We start from the raw sequence: 20,772 nt of genomic DNA on the forward strand, positions 1-20,772 counted from the left end.
TGTGCTAAATAAATGACAGTTAAAGGCCAATTAGTTATTTTGTTCAACTTTTCCTCTCTCCAAGACTTGATACATCTCCTCCTGGGTCCAGTAAACGTAGTTACTGTACAACTCCAACGGTCCCAATATTCGTTATGACTCTGGTATTCACAGTCAGGGGCATACCTATTCTAAATGGGGCCCCATAGCAAACTTTTTGGGGCCCCCACCAGGGCTGTTTCTACTTTCTAGCCAATTTGGCTCCCAGTGCGAGATTTAAAAATGCGCCCCTCCACCCCCCAATCAACATTCAAAAATGTGCCTCCCCCTTAGATATAAAAAAACACAAATTTGCGCACCCCTGAGGCCTGTGTGCTCCCGATGAGGGGGCGTGACCTTACTAAAAGGAACGTGGCCTAGCAAAAATGGGCGTGACCTCACAGGAAAAGACTACCTTGCACACCATGTTTTTGACTCTGCACCAACAGACCTCGGCCACCACAGGGAAAAACAAAAATTCCTCCATATTCCGCCCCACACAGTAATGCCCCTGCACCATATTATGCCACAAACCGCAATGCTGTGATACATTATGCCCTACAGTTTGCGTTTGCATCATGACGCAAATGCGTCATTCCGTGAAACTCCACCCCCTAGTGGAGTACTAATGACAGGGAGGAGGGGGAGCTTTACTGGACATAGAAAAGTGCCACTGCGGGCGTCAGATGCGATTGCACGGCTGGCCCGCCACTAGCAACGGCACTGCCCCCCACCCCCCTCACACCGCAACTCTATCCCCATCACCCCCCCCTCCGCACCTCATCACATCCCCCCCCCCCGCACACACACCCTTCACAGCTTACTGCTGTGTGGCACTCACCACCTCTGCCCGTGGCCTCTCCTCTAGCAGTGCGCTGCCGCACAACCGCTGTCAGTCTCTTATCCGGCTCTGTGTCTCCGTCCCCACTGATGCCGGGAGGAGCCAGGCTAAACATTTCTATGCCTCTTGTCAACACCAGCATAAACCTGCTCATTGTAATGTGTTATAAAATGAACTGGAGGGCATTTACTGTAATATGAACTGAGGCACTGTAATGTTGCACAATATGAAGAGGAGGCACTATAGTGTGGCATATTATGAATAGGGGGAACTGTATGTCGTAATGTGAACTAGGGCACTACTATTTTTCATAACATAAACTAGGACACTATTATGGGGCATAAAATGATCAACTGTGTCTCTCTAGAAGCACTGGGACAGGGGTTCTTTTCAAAACGTTGCTATGGGGCACACAAAGTTCTGGCTACGCCCCTGCAAGGAAGGCATGTTTCTGAAATAGGCATGTTTCTGTAAGGGAAAGTGATACTTTTACAATATAGGACAATATGCTACATCAGTGGTTCACAAACTTTCTTGAAACACGGTGCCCTAGAGTATTAGCATTATTTTTACGGCAACCCTAGGCCAAAAGCTTTTTATTGATAAATTCAGAAAAAAATACATGTAAGTAAATTGTGCTTACCTGCATCCTCAGGTAGAGTTATGTGATGTTGGGCAGGGATGTGCTTCAAATTGTCCACATACAGGGCCTACTGTCATTCAAGGTTGATTGCAAAATAACGTTTTCTCCTAATAGGCAAAACCATGTGCACTGCAGGTGGGGCAGATATAACATGTGCAGAGAGAGTTAGATTTGGGTGGGTTATATTGTTTCTGTGCAGGGTAAAAACTGGCTGCTAATTTTTTTCACTACAATTTAGATTTCAGATAGTACACACCCCACCCAAATCTAACTCTCTGTGCACATGTTATATCTGCCCCACCTGCAGTGCACATGTGTTTTGCCCATTAGAGGAAAATGTTATTTTGCAATCAGCCTGGAATTAGGCCCACTGTATGTTAAGATTGGCAGCCGCCAGCTTTGGTTTTGCCTATCACCTTGATCATAAATATTTTGATTTGGTCCTGGACCAGCAACATGAGGCACCCCTGCAAGTACCTCGGCACACAGTTTGGGATCCACTGTGCTACACACAAAGAACATAAACACATGTAATTAGTTTTTTTTTTTTTTTAAATGTGTGTTATTAATTGGCAGAAATAACAGATACCTGTGATTGATATCTGACCATGGGGGAATACACTTCAAAGGGGGATGTAGTTAATTTACCGAATGATGGGATCCCGGCGGTCGAAATACCAACGCTGAATTCCCGACAGCGGGGAAAATGCCGGTGGTCAAAATCCCGACAGTCACCTGGTATTCCCACTAGGGTGGTGGTCCACGCCACCACCCAAGGGGGAATATAATAGTGTGGCGAGCAAAGCAACAAGAACACCACCTGCACTATGAATGCACTTGACAAAATAAGGAACCATAATGAGTGATGCATGACTGCCTCTAAAAGGTCTCCAACAGGCAAAACTCCCATCCTCTGACCAATCAGGCACTCTTATTCATTCCTTTGGCAGTGCCCATGAGTGACCTCTCATTACTATCATGGCCTCATAATAGGTAGTCATACATCACACATTATGTTTTTTTATTCTGCCAAGTTCACCAGATACGGCTGTCATAACAAGCCCACCTTTCCTGGAAAGCTGCATTACCTAAATTCAGCCGCAGACACCTGGAAGCATTGTCCCCAGCACAACGCAGCCATCAATGGTTAAAATTGGGCATTACATGATTTTGGAATTCTCTCTGTTATGTTTTATCTTTATTATTATTATGATCAGCCTATGCTGTGTGTGACTTTTATTCAGCATTCTTGATATACTGTATTTGATTATCCTGTAACTGATTTTGAAAATAATAAACATATATTGCAAAAAAAAAAAACCCCTCCAACCCCCCCCCCCCCCCCCCTTCCTCCCAAAACTCAGGCATATCAGGGCTAGCTGTCTTGTAACAAATGATTAATTTCCCACATCTGCCTAGAGTTGTGGAATAGCCCTAGTGGTATCAACACATTGATGGTCGATGGTCATCCCTAGGCAGAAGTGCTACTGCTTACTAGGCTTTTGGGCCCTACAGTATGTGTTTTTTCAGTTATTTATATTTAACATAATTCTACACATGGGGGCAGATGTATTAAGCCTGGAGAAGGGATAAAAAAATGATAAAGCAGTGATAAGTGCAAGGTGCAAGGTGATAACGCACCATCCAATCAGCTCCTAACTGAAAAATGTACATATCGGAGCTGGTTGGCTGGTGTGTTATCACTTTGCACTTATCACTGCTTTATCTCTTCTCCAGGCTTAATACAGTACATCTGCCACATGAAACCCAACAATATAGCAGTATTAGCAGCAATCTCACTGCTCCAAAACCCATCTACTTTTTCGCTATTTATTCTGGAGCATTATTGGCGATTTTACACATTGCTCCCTATTACATCTAACTTGTGTGTTTACCAAAAAAAACATATTTGGTACAGTACAGTGATGGTCGATATTGATTCAGATAGGATTCTGGAAGCTTTGGGTATATTCACATTCTATTAAAAAGAGCAAGTTGGAACTCATCTGTATTGTGCCATCCTTGCAAAATCAGAGGCTATTACATTCCCATACCTCCCAACTGTCCCAATTTTTGCAGGACAGTCCCTCTGTCCCACCCACGGGCCGCAGTGTCCAGGGAGTTGGTTCTAAACCAGAGTGGGAGAAGGGACCTTCTGACATCACTAGGGGAGGAGACACATCACCAGGGGGAGGAGCTATGGCCTAACAGGGTACCTGAAAAGTACCCGCGCGGGCTCACTTCGCTCGCCACGCTTCGGGCTCGGTTGCTCGCACCGCTCGCCACCTGATTACTATAATAATAGTTGGTGGCGTGGATAGTAGAGTAACTATCCCGCTGGCCTAGCTCCTCCCCCTTGTGTCATGGCTCCTCCCCCTGATGTAAAAGGTCCCTTAGGCTACTTGAATCTAGCATCTACTGTGTCCAGAGGGGGCAGGTGGGAGGCTCCTTTCACTCGCTGTTCTGCTTAGCAGGGGTGAATAGACGCTGTGCGCATGCGCACAGCGTCTATTCAGGGAGACAAGAGGGACTAGGGGCATGGCCATCAGTCTCAGAGGGCTGAACATGCCCCCATAATGACGGAAAATGGGGGTGTGGCTCACAATTTTTCATTACCATGAAGCCACGCCCCTTTACTTAGGATACGCCCCCTGTTTTCAGCAGGCGCATTTACGCCTAGCCAGAGTCCGATTCCCGCTTCCATCCTCCTGAAAGTTGGGAGGTATGCATTCCCCCACCAAATGCATGCCAGAAACAGACCCCTTTCCAGCTCCCCCATAACATAAAGACATTTGAATATGCTTTAATATGAATACAAAGAGAAATCTGAAACCAGTGCGCAATTAAATCAAAAAGTGCAGCTGTTGAGTGTGCAACACAACTGTATTACATGTGCTGTACTGTATGTGTATTTTGTTTTTTATTTCTCATTAACTGTGAAAAGATAATTCCCAGGCACTTTGAACCAAACATTTTTTTATTATAAAGTTGACAATAAATTAAGTAATTTACAAATAAATATAAAGTCTTTCATATATATATTTATTATATCACATTACAAAAATATGTGTAAAATTTTTAACTGGCAAACAAAGTCCCCTAGAAAGACCTAAAGTTACGGTTCCAGCACTAAAACCAGACGTTACAGGTATAAGATTATGTTATCCAGACAAAGCACGCGGAAAGGGCACCCCCGCCATACAATAAATATCATTTGTACATGATTTACACAGGTATGTTGTTTATAAAATGTACAATACTTAAATACATTATTCCATCCACACAATTCCCTGAGTCTAAACTAAACTCATTACTGTGCTAAAACACTGTAGCCAAGTTAAGGTACTGATGGTGCGGCTGCTCTAGAACCCCTTTTGGCGTCACTAATACCCCCAAGTAATGACAAGTGTTACGTTGACAAGCTGTGTAAGGCACTCGGGCTTGTACCAAAGGCTACAGATAGTAGAAGAGTAAAACTTACAATAACAGCTATGAATTACTGACAGCCTGGGCAATAAGTACTGTATACACTTGGTACGTGGCGTGTGTTCCTCCTTAGACAGGGGGGAAGGCTGCACCTTAAGTGTAGTTTAGTTTAGACATGTAACATCTGTGCTGACATAATGCAGAAACAAATGAAGAACTAGATTACATGTGATGCAGATTATATCACAACACTTAACATTTATGACCACCCTTCAGTATGTATGAGAAATTGAGAATGCGATATAAGGAGGGCGCTGTACAGAGCTAAGTATTGATATTTATCACTTCATGCTTGGGCTGCCCAACCGTCCCTGACATCATATCGGTAATAACAATCTTACTTCAACATAACTATAAAACATAAAATGGGGAAAAAAGACATACGGGAAAACGGTGCAGACTAGTACGTGGTTAACAGACAGATGGCATGAGTGAATGGTGCGGAATGGTAAGTAATGCTCATACAGAGTTTATGGAGGAATGGTGCAGAATGGCAAGTGATTGTCATACAGTGTGTATGGGGGAATGGTGCAGAATGACAAGTGACTGTCATATAGAGTGTATGGAGGAATGGTGCAGAATGACAAGTGACTGTCATACAGTGTGTATGGGGGAATGATGACTGTCATACACTCTGTAAGGGGCAATGGTGCAGAACAGCAAGTGACTGTTATACGGAGTATATGGAGGAATGGTGCAGAATGGCAAGTGACTGTTATACGGAGTATGTGGAGGAATGGTGCAGAATGTCAAATGACTGTCATAGAGTGTATGGAGGAATGGTGCAGAATGGCAAATGACTGTCATATAGAGTGTATGGAGGAATGGTGCAGAATGGCAAGTGACTGTTATACAGTGTGTATGGGGGAATGGTGCAGAATGGCAAGTGACTGTTATACAGTGTGTATGGGGGAATGGTGCAGAGTGTATGGGTGAGTGTATGGGTGAATGATGACTGTCATACACTCTGTATGGGACAATGGTGCAGAACAGCAAGTGACTGTTATACAGAGTATATGGAGGAATGGTACAGAATGGCAAGTGACTTTCATACAGAGTGTACGGGGGGAAGGTGCAGGACTGCAAATTACTGTCATAGAGTGTATGGAGGAATGGTGCAGAATGGCAAGTGACTGTTCAACAGAGTGTATGGAGGAATAGTGCAGAATGTCAAATTACTGTCATAGAGTGTATGGAGGAATCGTGCAGAATGGCAAATGACTGTAATATAGAGTGTATGGAGGAATGGTGCGGAATGGCAAGTGACTGTCATATAGAGTGTATGGAGGAATGGGGTAGAATGGCAAGTGACTGTGATACAGAGCATATGGAGGAATGGTGCAGAATGACTGACAGAGAGCAAGAAGTTGGAGAGGAAATAAGGGAACAACACTGTAAAACATTGACGTAGAAACATTGAGGAGAAGTGGAATGAACGCTGAGCAGTGTATACAGCAGTAATCCCCTGCATTGTGCACAATCTACATCTGTCTACAGCGATTACTTCATCTCTGCAACAACAGTTTCTTACGCTTTTATCAAAAGTGTCGTCAGGATTAATAGTCCTCAGCGACAAAGCACGGCTGAACGCTAAACACTGGGGAAACAGATCTAGGATTTGGCAGACTTAGAGATCTGAAAACAAATCTAGAAAAAATGTAATATAATTTATTTTTAACGGTTGGCAAACAACAAAACGAATAATACACATGTGAATGTTGGGGTCAGCGGTTTGCAAGTACCGCAATATTTTCTGTTGAAAAATTACTACCCAGGCCAATGTCGCCATCAGCCAATAGGATTTACCATTTTGCTTGATCTTTATCAAAGCAGATATTTTTTGGCATTTTTACACAGCAATTGTGGGTCATTTTGATCTATCACAAGCAAATTGGGCTAAAGAATTGCGCTCAGGAAAATACTCATTATATGCACCCTCAGGATAGATGAGCAGTCGTGCAATTGCTTGTATAAACAGAGGAATGATAGCGGCAGACATCACCGAGCCATAAAACGTTTGAATGGTCCTCACCTCCTCCCTCATCTCTTCATCCCTCCCTCACCTCAAGGATTTCTCCCAACCTCTGGAATGTCCTCTTACTCTAAATCAAACTGGCATCAGGTTACTCTGCTTATTACCAGTGCCCTAGAAGTCACCTCTTCAGTCAAGCCTACCAGTGCTCCTCCTAACTCTCCAGCCTCTGCATCCTGCTCCTCTGCTAATTATATATATATATATATATATATATATATATATATATATATGGCAAACTGTAAACATGTCTGCAACTACATTGCAATATGTTTTTCGCACTATATACAGTGATACAGAACCCTTATGGCACCATATAAAAGATAAGAAGAAAAAGAAGAAGCAGAAGAAGAAGAAGAAGAAGAAGAAGCAACAACAAATAAAGTGATACAACTAACACAATGGAAATACAAGGTTAAATCTGTTGTCAGGTTAAGGACTTCCGCTCATAACACATGCTAACGAAGCGAGCAACCTATCCAGAAATAAATAAATAACAATATATAAATAAAAAATTCAGACCTATGTGTAATTTATTTGATGTTTTGGATGATTACATTTCCTCTGATTTTGTACCTGTCTCACACTATGTCACTTGCAACAAAAATCATTTGCCTATGTGACAAAAGCACTACCTGTTTCAAGAAACGGAAGATGAACACTGTCACACAAGGTTCCCAAAATAACATAACAAGGTAACATTGTAAAAAACAAAAAGCAAACAAAACAGGATGGAAAATACAGTATGAAATGGTAAGACATTGGTTTGAGCAGGCAGGGGCCCAGCAGGGACACGGGACAGCTAATGAGGGGGACAAATGCTCACCTCTGTAGTGTACTGCGCCAAGAAGCATAATATTTTACATATTGATTTGGCCATAAGTTTACAAATGTATTTAACTTGGATCTCTGCATTTCTGTTATCATGTAGGATGTTTGCCTCTTTTGCTGGTCCTTTGCTGGGGTAATGTGTTTTTTTTCTTGTCCAGATTAGCCCCTCCCTTACATGCACCTGTAATAGGCCAAAAAATTGATTGGTTAACTATCATTCTGTGTATCGCTGTTCTGAGAGGCATGTATGTGATCAGTAGCTGGAGGGTACCTCCGCTAAACCTTGTAACACCATATTGGAGGATCCTGTGGTGAATCCAGGTGAGTTGGTACTCAATTTAGAAATACATAAATGTATTGCCTATAGTGGTGCTATTATCATATAGCGTAGGACCACCAGAGCAGAAATGTCTTGCTGTGGCTGGGGGCTTACCATTTGTTTGCAAATGTATGTAATTGAGATCTCTGCATTACTATTATCATGTAGGATGTAAGTCTCTCTTGCTGGAATATTGTGGTGTGCTGGGGCAATTGGTTTCCTTTTACTTCATCCCTCTACAAGATTTGATAAATTTCCCCCTTAATGCCGATTCCTGGAGACCGCATTTTTAATTTACTGTTAGTAGAAGCATAAGACAAATGAGACAATCTTAAAAAATTACAAGTGAAAGAGACAGAGAAAGAGAGAGAGAGAGAGAGAGAGAGAGAGAGAGAGAGAGAGAGAGATTTTCAGGCAGCAGAAAGCTTGTGCATACTTTATTTACCATGCTTTACCCATAGTGTAAAGCTTTGGCCCATAGTTCCTTAATTAAATGAAAATTATGGAGGAGAAGCACAATAAGGATGTATATTACAAGGATTTAAGCAGCCATCTCATTGGGGAACATGTGTGCGAATGGATATGAGAACATTCACCAAACAACATTTCTATAGTATATACATTATACATTAAAAGATACATTATGAGATTACTGGGTTAATGCATGTTAATGGATACGCGGCTGTATATATTGCAGACAATTTAGCCTGATACAGTGTATGACATTGGCAGCCTGCATGAGAAATGTATATATAAGTGTGCAACCATGCATAGTTATATCAAACCCATAGCAGCATTTCAGTCTTTATAAACTAAAACATTCCATTCAAGGTATTGGCTAGATCTCATTTGTGTACTGAAATAGGGAACGGTTCTACTTAGAGATTGCTGGGATTGTAGATCGGAGAGATGCAAATCAATAAGGTCTATATATTCTATCAGCGTAACAGATAAAGTAGTAAAGACCTTTGTGGTTTACAAACGAGCACCTGTATAGTAACATACATTTCCAGTTCCTATTAAATGGAAAATGCATGCAAAGACATTAGACGTGTTCAACCAGAGAGACTATTGTTAATATTGATATACCTGTACCTTTTAATATAATGGGTGAGAAGTGAACGGAGGGCAGATGTAGTGAATGTTACATTCCGTGGATCATAGACCCCATGGATATAACATTTGGTGGAACAAGATAATGGCTTCTCTGTGCTCTAAAGAAATGTCATTTATTATGTTTTATATTTCCTAAAAATACTCAAAAACGCCCATAGATTAATGAATTAGTGAGTGAGTGAATGAATGAATGGCTGAATAAGTGAATGGAGCAGGGCCTTCCTACCTCTGTCTGTTTTTACCCAGTTTTGTTCTATTACTGTTGTTCCAATTGTAAAGCGCAATGGAATATGCTGCGATATAAGAAACTGTTAATAATAAATAATAACCTGAATGAATGTGTAAGTCACAACAATGCAGAATGCAATAATGAGATGACCCCATTGAAATGATTACTATACCTAGAAATCTAGCCCCGCCTTTGGCAATGTAGAAACCATAACTGTATTTTTACCTGTAAGAAAATGTATTGAAACCATTTACCCATCCTAGCTGGGTCTCTCTGTCCCAGAAAATAATTCACAATGGTCCCATCCGGATCAAAGGTCTGACCCGGATCAATGATCCATAACATAATACAAGGAGGCAGTGTATAATACCAAGTACAAAATACGGGGGTGCAATGTTTTAGAGAACAAACAGCATAGGTCCATAGGGGCCCCCCAATGAGTGCACGGTCAACAACTGAAGCTGGTTCTTACTTAGTGACCCATTGCAGCAGAATGAGGGCGTGTCAGTATACTGATGATATCTTATGACAAATAGAAGTTAGGAAATTCAGAACTCTGTCAGAATTTGCAAAGTGATCTTTGCATTTGGTTGGAGCATACGATAAGGAAAGTGATAAGGAGAGAGCCTGTGGTCATGGATATCATGAGAGCATTATAAAAACTAGTAAATACACTCAGTTCTCTACTTTTGGCAATTGAGACTCAATTATGTTGATATTTTCGGGTGTTTGGCCACATAGCACCATTTATAAGATCATTTTTGCGGCTAATTATTCACGAGATTATTTTTTTTATAGAAGGATTTCCCTTTTGATCTGCCTGAAAGCGATATATGGTAATAGTTTACGTAGCTAAAGATAAATGATAAACTTCACCCATAAACCAATACCCAATGGCTTCGTGGGGTTTAGTATGAAATACCTACAATAAAAATACCGACGGGCAAAATACCGACAATTGACCGACAGTCAAAATACGGACAAGGTCAAAATACCGACATTTAAAATACGGACAAGGTCAAAATACCAACGTTTAAAATGTCGACAGGCCAAAAAGTCGACACAAGTTTTTCATATATATATATATATATATATATTTATTTGGGTGTGTATGTCGACATAGGTCGACATGGACAACGTATAAGTGTACCATGTCCCATCGCATGGCTCGCTGCGCTTGCCATGCTTCGGCCACGGTGCCACTATTATATTCCCCCTCCAGGTCCACTGGGATGGTAAAGTCTGAACAAGTCGGTTTCAACGAAAAACTCATGTTTACTTTTTGACCTGTCGACATTTTAAATGTTGTTATTTCGACCTTAGGGTCTTTAAATGTCGGTATTTTGACCATGTCGGTATTTTGACCTTCGGTCAATGGTTGTCAGTATTTTGACCGTCAGGGTTTTGATTGCAGGTAAATTGACCGCATCCCGCTTGGTGATCTGAAGTTGGAATGCGGGATACATTACACCACACCTCTTCCAGTCACCATGCCCCTCCCCAGTACCAAGGCCCGGCCCATTTCTTGGCAGCTCTGCATATATTAGGGATTTTTAGTCTTCCAATAGTGTTTGATTAATTATATGAGACAAATCACAACATCTGCAGCCAATGTATCCCTGAGGGACTAATTACGTACATGTTACGTTGGGACTGTGCAGCGTATCCTACATAGAGCTACTGTATTAGTTACAGATCACACAACTAAGATTAATTGTGCAATCACATAACTATATACACTGTTGTGGCTCTAGAGTTAGTATACACTTCTGATGACAAAACATAAGACCTACGTAACGTACAGTATCAGAGTCAAATAAATTCCAGTACATTTTCCCCATGTTACATTTACATTTAAAAAAGAGTAATAAATACTGTATTTAACACATATTCTGCCATACAAAATTTGGATCCCTAGAATCGTTTTAAAGCCAATTATTTGTGGCCAAGTTAAGTACAGCGCACATTTAATGGATCGAGATCCTGAAATATAGTCAAATAGACATAAAATATTAAAAAGAAAAATACACCTATATTAATGGGAAATAATTACACTACAGTAAACTGAAACTAATGAGTTTCTGGTGGTGTTGTTTGTTCCATAGGATGGAAGCATTTTGGCTGTAAGGACTTGCGGTCCAGCTTAATGAAGGTGTCTGGCGTTCCCTCTGAAAAACACAATGCACAGAACAGTTACACTTTGGAAATAATCTGCACAAAATAAACAGTGCAGCACTTTCCACCACTATAAACAGATCAGACACTACTGGATTATTCCATTTATTTCAGATGCAATAAACAGACCATGGACTAAAAATAAACATACCTACAGCACTGTAGCACTTATGTAACAGAGTTATAACTGGAGGCAAGGTCGTAAAAAGATGTAAGGTTATAATGCTTTTAGCATGAATATCAGGTGATGTCAGATACAATATTAAGACGGCACCTGAAAATAAACCATTAGAAAATGTACTTTCAGCCTAGTAAAAAATCCACTTAATTGTTGAATATATGTTTATGTTTATAACATACACTGCACAGGGAACCCTGTAAGTGTTGCACAAGAACATTAAAAGCCATATTCATTGAAAGAATATATATCTATATATATATCTATATATATCTATATCTAAATATACTCTGTCTATATATATATATATATATAGATACACACACACACACACACACACACACACACACACACACACACACACATAAACACTCTTTCATGCTTATGGATTTTAATGTTCCTGTGCAACACTTACAGGGTTCCCTGCTCAGTGTATGTTATAAACATATCTATACACACGCACACACACACACACACACACACACACACACACACACACACACACACATACACACACATATATAAATATATTTATATACAGTCTAGGCTGCCAAGAGAAATCCTGGGCCCCGGTACAGTAGCTTCCTGTGCCCCCCCTGCAGGGGGTGTGGCCACACCCTGTTAGTTGCATGGGTGAACCACTTTGGGGGCATGTCGAGCACACGAGAAATACCTACTCACAGGAGCATGACTTACCTCCCAGCAGTTGGGACAAAGGTGGTCACTATTAGGATGGTGCGTCAGTCACAAAAAGCTGCATTGGTTGCAGAGTGCATTCCCTGGAACACCATCATTTTGTGAAAGTGGATCCTCCATTGTAATTTTGGGATAAAAGATGCGCTATAGCGTGTAAGTGCAATCACTGTATACACACATACACACACACACACACACAAAGATATACACACACACACACACACACACACACACACACACACACACACACACACACACACACACAGTCGTAGTTAATGGAGTGCAATCTATGGAGGGAAATGTTACCAGTGGAGTACCCCAGGGATCTGTACTTGGTCCAGTTCTCTTTAATGTCTTTGTTGGTGACAGTGCAGATGGTATTGAAGGGAAGATATGCCTTTTTGCAGATGATACAAAGATATGCAACAGGGTAGACACACCGGGAGGGGTCAAACAAATGATTAATGACCTAGGTAGGCTTGAGAAATGGTCAAAAACGTGGCAACTACAGTTTAATGCTAAAAAATGCAAAATCATGCACTTGGGTCTCAAAAACCCAAAGGCTAAGTATATTATCAAGGGTACTATAATGGAAACTACTGAGGAGGAAAGAGATTTAGGAGTCACTATTTCAAGTGACTTGAAGGCAGGAAAGCAATGCAACAAAGCAATGAGAAAGGCAAGTCAGATGCTTGGTTGCATAGGGAGAGGAATCAGTAGCAGGAAAAAAGAAGTGATAATGCCACTGTATAGGTCATTGGTACGGCCCCATCTGGAATACTGTGTCCAGTTCTGGAGACCCTATCTCCAGAAGGATATAATAAGAATTTACTTACCGATAATTCTATTTCTCGTAGTCCGTAGTGGATGCTGGGGACTCCGTCAGGACCATGGGGTTTTGCGGCTCCGCAGGAGACAGGGCACAATAATAAAAGCTTTAGGATCAGGTGGTGTGCACTGGCTCCTCCCCCTATGACCCTCCTCCAAGCCTCAGTTAGGATACTGTGCCCGGACGAGCGTGCATAATAAGGAAGGATATTGAATCCCGGGTAAGACTCATACCAGCCACACCAATCACACCGTACAACCTGTGATCTGAACCCAGTTAACAGTATGATAACAACGAAGGAGCCTCTGAAAAGATGGCTCACAACAAGAATAACCCGATTTTTGTAACAATAACTATGTACAAGTATTGCAGACAATCCGCACTTGGGATGGGCGCCCAGCATCCACTACGGACTACGAGAAATAGAATTATCGGTAAGTAAATTCTTATTTTCTCTAACGTCCTAAGTGGATGCTGGGGACTCCGTCAGGACCATGGGGATTATACCAAAGCTCCCAAACGGGCGGGAGAGTGCGGATGACTCTGCAGCACCGAATGAGAGAACTCCAGGTCCTCCTCAGTCAGGGTGTGCCCCTGACCAAGTAGCAGCTCGGCAAAGTTGTAAAGCCGAGACCCCTCGGGCAGCCGCCCAAGATGAGCCCACTTCCTTGTGGAATGGGCTTTTACTGATTTTGGCTGTGGCAAGCCTGCCACAGAATGTGCAAGCTGAATTGTACTACAAATCCAGCGAGCAATCGTCTGCTTAGAAGCAGGAACACCCATCTTGTTGGGTGCATACAGGCTAAACAGCGAGTCAGATTTTCTGACTCCAGTCGTCCTGGAAACATATATTTTCAGGGCCCTGACAACGTCAAGTAACTTGGAGTCCTCCAAGTCCCTAGTAGCCGCAGGTACCACAATAGGTTGGTTCATGTGAAAAACAGAAAACACCTTAAGGAGAAATTGAGGACGAGTCCTCAATTCTGCCCTGTCAGAATGAAATAATTAAGTAAGGGCTTTTATATGATAAAGCCGCCCATTCTGACACACGCCTGGCTGAAGCCAGGGCTAATAGAATCTTCACCTTCCATGTGAAATATTTTAATTCCACATTGGTGAGTGGATCAAACCAATGTGACTTTAGGAAACTCAAAACAACATTGAGATCCCAAGGTGCCACTGGGGGCACAAAAGGAGGCTGTATATGCAGTACCCCTTTTACAAACGTCTGAACTTCAGGCACTGAAGCCAGTTCTTTCTGGAAGAAATTCGACAGGGTCGAAATTTGAACCTTAATGGACCCTAATTTTAGGCCCATAGACAGTCCTGTTTTCAGGAAATGTAGGAAACGACCCAGTTGGAATTCCTCTGTAGGGACCTTCTTGGCCTCACACCACGCAACATATTTTCGCCAAATGCGGTGAAAATGTTTTGCGGTTACATCCTTCCTGGCTTCGACCAGGGTAGGGATGACTTCATCTGGAATGCCCTTTCAGGATCCGGCGTTCAACTGCCATGCCGTCAAACGCAGCCGCGGTAAGTCTTGGAAAAGACAAGGCCCCTGCTGGAGCAGGTCCTCTCTTGAAGGTAGAGGCCACGGTTCTTCCGTGAGCATCTCTTGAAGTTCCGGGTACCAAGTCCTTCTTGACCCATCCGGAACCACGAGTATCGTTCTTACTCATCTCCTTCTTATGATTCTCAGTACTTTTGGTATGAGATGCATAGGAGGGAACACATACCCTGACTGGTACACCCACAGTGTTACCAGAGCGTCCACCGCTATTGCCTGAGGGTCCCTTGACCTGGCGCAATATCTGTCTAGTTTTTTGTTCAGGCGGGACGCCATCATGTCCACCTTTGGTTTTTCCCAACGGTTTACAATCATGTGGAAGACTTCCCGCTGAAGTCCCCACTCTCCCGGGTGGAGGTTATGCCTGCTGAGGAAGTCTGCTTCCCAGTTTTCCACTCCCGGAATTAACACTGCTGAGAGTGTTATCACATGATTTTTCGCCCAGCGAAGAATCCTTGCAGTTTCTGCCATTTCCCTCCTGCTTCATGTGCCGCCCTGTCTGTTTACGTGGGCGACTGCCGTGATGTTGTCCCACTGGATCAATACCGGCTGACCTTGAAGCAGAGGTCTTGCTAAGCTTAGAGCCTTGTAAATTGCCCTTAGCTCCAGTATATTTATGTGGAGAGAAGTCTCCAGACTTGATCACACTCCCTGGAAATTTTTTCCTTGTGTGACTGCTCCCCAGCCACTCAGGCTGGCATCCGTGGTCACCAGGACCCAGTCCTGAATGTCGAATCTGCGGCCCTTTCATAGATGAGCACTCTGCAGCCACCGCAGAAGAAAACACCCTTGTCCTTGGAGACAGGGTTATCCGCTGATGCATCTGAAGATGCGATCCGGACCATTTTCCCAGCAGATTCCACTGAAAGGTTCTTGCGTGAAATCTACCGAATGGGATCGCTTTGTAAGAAACCACCATTTTTCACAGGACCCTTGTGCAATGATGCACTGATACTTTTCCTGGTTTTAGGAGGTTCCTGACTAGCTCGGATAACTCCCTGGCCTTCTTCTCCGGGAGAAAACATCCTTTTCTGGACTGTGTCCAGAATCATTCCTAGGAACATTAGACGTGTCGTCGGAAAAAGCTGCGATTTTGGAATATTTAGAATCCACTCGTGCTGTCGTAGAACTACTTGAGATAGTGCTACTCCGACCGCCAACTGTTCTCTGGACCTTGCCCTTATCAGGAAAGCGTCCATATTTCTTTTAGGAAGAATCATCATTTCGGCCATTACCATGGTAAAGACCCGGGGTGCCGTGGACAATCCAAACGGCAGCGTCTGAACTGATAGTGACAGTTCTGTACCACGAACCTGAGATACCCTTGGTGAGAAGGGCAAAATTTGGACATGTAGGTAAGCGTCCCTGATATCCAGTGACACCATATCGTCCTGGTTCGCTATCACTGCTCTGAGTGACTCCATCTTGATTTGAACCCTTGTATGTAATTGTTCAAATCTTTTAGATCTCACCGAGCCGTTTGGCTTCAGTACCACAATATAGTGTGGAATAATACCCCTTCCCTTGTTGTAGGAGGGGTACTTTGATTATCACCTGCTGGGAATACAGCCTGTGAATTTTTTCCCAATACTGCCTCCCTGTCGGAGGGAGACGTTGGTAAAGCAGACTTCAGGAACTTGTGAGGGGAAGACGTCTCGAATTTCCAATGTACACCTGGGATACTACGTGTAGGATCCAGGAGTCCACTTGCGAGTGAGCCCACTGCGTGCTGAAACTCTTGAGATGACCCCCCACCGCACCTGAGTCCGCTTGTATGGCCCCAGCGTCATGCTGCGGACTTGGCAGAAGCTGTGGAGGACTTCTGTTCCTGGGAATGGGCTGCCTGCTGCAGTCTTCTTCCCTTTCCTCTAACCCTGGGCAGATATGACTGGCCTTTTGCCCGCCTGCCTTTATGGGTACGAAAGGACTGAGACTGAAAAGACTGTGTCCTTTTCTGCTGAGATGTGACTTGGGGTAACAAAAGTGGATTTTCCAGCTGTTGCCATGGCCACCAGGTCCGATGGACCGCCCCTTTATACGGCAATACTTCCATGTGCCGTCTGGAATCTGCATCACCTGACCACTGTCGTCTATAAACATCGTCTGGCAGATATGGACATCACATCTACTCTTGATGTCAGAATGCAAATATCCCTCTGCGCATCTCGCATATATAGAAATGCATCCTTAAAATGCTCTATAGTCAATAAAATATTGTTCCTGTCAAGGGTATCAATATTTTCAGTCAGGAAATCCGACCAAGCCCCCCCAGCGCTGCACATCCAGGCTGAGGCGATTGCTGGTCGTAGTATAACACCAGTATGTGTGTATATACTTTTTAGGATATTTTTCAGCTTCCTATCAGCTGGCTCCTTGAGGGCGGCCGTATCTGGAGACGGTAACGCCACTTGTTTTTATAAGCGTGTGAGCGCCTTATCCACCCTAAGGTGTGTTTCCCAACTCGCCCTCACTTCTGGCGGGAAAAGGTATACCTCCAATAATTTTCTATCGGAGGAAACCCACGTATCATCACACCCTTTAATTTATCTGATTCAGGAAGAACTACAAGTAGATTATTCCCACCCTACATAATACCCTTATTTGTGGTACTTGTAGTATCAGAAATATGTAACACCTCCTTCATTGCCCTTAACATGTAACGTGTGGCCCTAAAGGAAAATACGTTTGTTTCTTCACCGTCGACACTGAAGTCAGTGTCCGTGTCTGTGTCGACCAACTGAGGTAAATGGGCGTTTTTACAAGCCCCTGACGGTGTCTGAGACGCCTGGACAGGTACTAATTTGTTTGCCGGCCGTCTCATGTCGTCAACCGACCTTGCATCGTGTTGACATTATCACGTAATTCCTAAATAAGCCATCCATTCCGGTGTCGACTCCCTAGAGAGTGACATCACCAATATAGGCAATTTGCTCCGCCTCCTCACCAACATCGTCCTTCTACATGTCGACACACACGTACCGACACACAGCACACACACAGGGAATGCTCTGATAGAGGACAGGACCCCACTAGCCCTTTGGGGAGACAGAGGGAGAGTTTGCCAGCACACACCAAAAACGCTATAATTATACAGGGACAACCCCTTATACAAGTGTTTTCCCTTATAGCATTTTCACATATGTAATCATATCGCCAAATAAGTGCCCCCCCTCTCTGTTTTAACCCTGTTTCTGTAGTGCAGTGCAGGGGAGAGCCTGGGAGCCTTCCTCACAGCAGAGCTGAGCAGGAAAATGGCGCCGTGTGCTGAGGAGAATAGGCCCCGCCCCCTAAAACGGCGGGCTCTTCTCCCGGAGTTTGTGAGATCTGGCAGGGGTTAAATACATCCATATAGCCTCAAGGGCTATATGTGATGTATTTTAGCCATAAAAAAGGTATAATACATTGCTGCCCAGGGCGCCCCCCCCAGCGCCCTGCACCCTCAGTGACCGCTGGTATGAAGTGTGCTGACAACAATGGCGCACAGCTGCAGTGCTGTGCGCTACCTTATGAAGACTGAAAGTCTTCTGCCGCCTGTTTCTGGACCTCTGGACCTCTTCAACTTCGGCATCTGCAAGGGGGGTCGGCGGCACGGCTCCGGGACGAACCCCAGGGTGAGACCTGTGTTCCGACTCCCTCTGGAGCTAATGGTGTCCAGTAGCCTAAGAAGCAAATCCATCCTGCACGCAGGTGAGTTTACTTCTCTCCCCTAAGTCCCTCGTAGCAGTGAGCCTGTTGCCAGCAGGACTCACTGAAAATAAAAAACCTAACTTAAACTTTTATTCTAAGCAGCTCAGGAGAGCCACCTAGATTGCACCCTTCTCGGCCGGGCACAAAAATCTAACTGAGGCTTGGAGGAGGGTCATAGGGGGAGGAGCCAGTGCACACCACCTGATCCTAAAGCTTTTATTATTGTGCCCTGTCTCCTGCGGAGCCGCAAAACCCCATGGTCCTGACGGAGTCCCCAGCATCCACTTAGGACGTTAGAGAAAAATACATTAGAGAGTGTACAAAGAAGGGCAACTAAAATGGTGCATGGCCTACATCACAAAACTTACCCGGAAAGGCTAAAAGATCTTAACATGTATAGTTTGGAGGAGAGAAGGGAAAGGGGGGACATGATAGAAACTTTCAAATATATCAAGGGTCTTAACTAGAGATGAGCGGGTTCGGTTTCTCTGAATCCGAACCCGCACGAACTTCATGTTTTTTTTCACGGGTCCGAGCGACTCGGATCTTCCCGCCTTGCTCGGTTAACCCGAGCGCGCCCGAACGTCATCATGACGCTGTCGGATTCTCGCGAGGCTCGGATTCTATAGCGAGACTCGGATTCTATATAAGGAGCCGCGCGTCGCCGCCATTTTCACACGTGCATTGAGATTGATAGGGAGAGGACGTGGCTGGCGTCCTCTCCATTTAGATTAGAAGAGAGAGAGAGAGAGATTGACCTGATTTACTGGAGATTAGGAGTACTGTAGAACTGTGTAGAGAGTGCAGAGTTTACTAGTGACTGACCACAGTGACCACCAGACAGTGCAGTTTTATTTAATATATCCGTTCTCTGCCTGAAAAAAACGATACACAGTGACTCAGTCACATACCATATCTGTGTGCACTGCTCAGCCCAGTGTGCTGCATCATCTATGTATATATCTGACTGTGCTCAGCTCACACATCTTATAATTGTGGGGGAGACTGGGGAGCACTGCAGTGCCAGTTATAGGTTATAGCAGGAGCCAGGAGTACATATTATTATTAAAATTAAACAGTGCACACTTTTGCTGCAGGAGTGCCACTGCCAGTGTGACTGACCAGTGACCTGACCACACTGACCACCAGTATAGTTAGTAGTATAGTATACTATATTGTGATTGCCTGAAAAAGTTAAACACTCGTATCTGACTGTGCTCAGCTCACACATCTTATAATTGTGGGGGAGACTGGGGAGCACTGCAGTGCCAGTTATAGGTTATAGCAGGAGCCAGGAGTACATATTATTATTAAAATTAAACAGTGCACACTTTTGCTGCAGGAGTGCCACTGCCAGTGTGACTGACCAGTGACCTGACCACACTGACCACCAGTATAGTTAGTAGTATAGTATACTATATTGTGATTGCCTGAAAAAGTTAAACACTCGTCGTGTGACTTCACTTGTGTGGTGTTTTTTTTTTATTCTATAAAAAACTCATTCTGCTGACAGACAGTGTCCAGCAGGTCCGTCATTATATAATATATACCTGTCCGGCTGCAGTAGTGATATATATATTTTTTATATCATTATTTATCATCCAGTCGCAGCAGACACAGTACGGTAGTTCACGGCTGTAGCTACCTCTGTGTCGGCACTCGGCAGTCCGTCCATAATTGTATACCACCTACCCGTGGTTTTTTTTTCTTTCTTCTTTATACATACATACTACTACTACTACATCTCTTTATCAACCAGTCTATATTAGCAGCAGACACAGTACAGTACGGTAGTCCACGGCTGTAGCTACCTCTGTGTCGGCACTGGGCAGTCCGTCCATAATTGTATACCACCTACCCGTGGTTTTTTTTTCTTTCTTCTTTATACATACATACTACTACTACTACATCTCTTTATCAACCAGTCTATATTAGCAGCAGACACAGTACAGTACGGTAGTCCACGGCTGTAGCTACCTCTGTGTCGGCACTGGGCAGTCCGTCCATAATTGTATACCACCTACCCGTGGTTTTTTTTTCTTTCTTCTTTATACATACATACTACTACTACATCTCTTTATCAACCAGTCTATATTAGCAGCAGACACAGTACAGTACGGTA

The 20,772-nt window shown here is 43.6% G+C and overlaps 1 protein-coding gene across 5 annotated transcripts in view; it reads right to left on the reverse strand.

Annotated features, from left to right (window-relative positions):
* Window positions 1–4,494: 4,494 nt before the first annotated feature.
* The window catches only part of JAKMIP3 (Janus kinase and microtubule interacting protein 3), a 377,626-nt gene continuing 361,348 nt past the window's right edge, over window positions 4,495–20,772 (reverse strand). For all 5 annotated transcript variants that reach the window (XM_063962183.1, XM_063962186.1, XM_063962185.1 and 2 more), the window contains one exon: window positions 4,495–11,683. The gene's annotated coding sequence lies outside the window, so the exon portion shown is untranslated. The remainder of the gene's footprint in view (window positions 11,684–20,772) is intronic.

This window comes from Pseudophryne corroboree, chromosome 3 (genome assembly GCF_028390025.1).
Source record: "Pseudophryne corroboree isolate aPseCor3 chromosome 3, aPseCor3.hap2, whole genome shotgun sequence".
NCBI lineage: Eukaryota > Metazoa > Chordata > Amphibia > Anura > Myobatrachidae > Pseudophryne > Pseudophryne corroboree.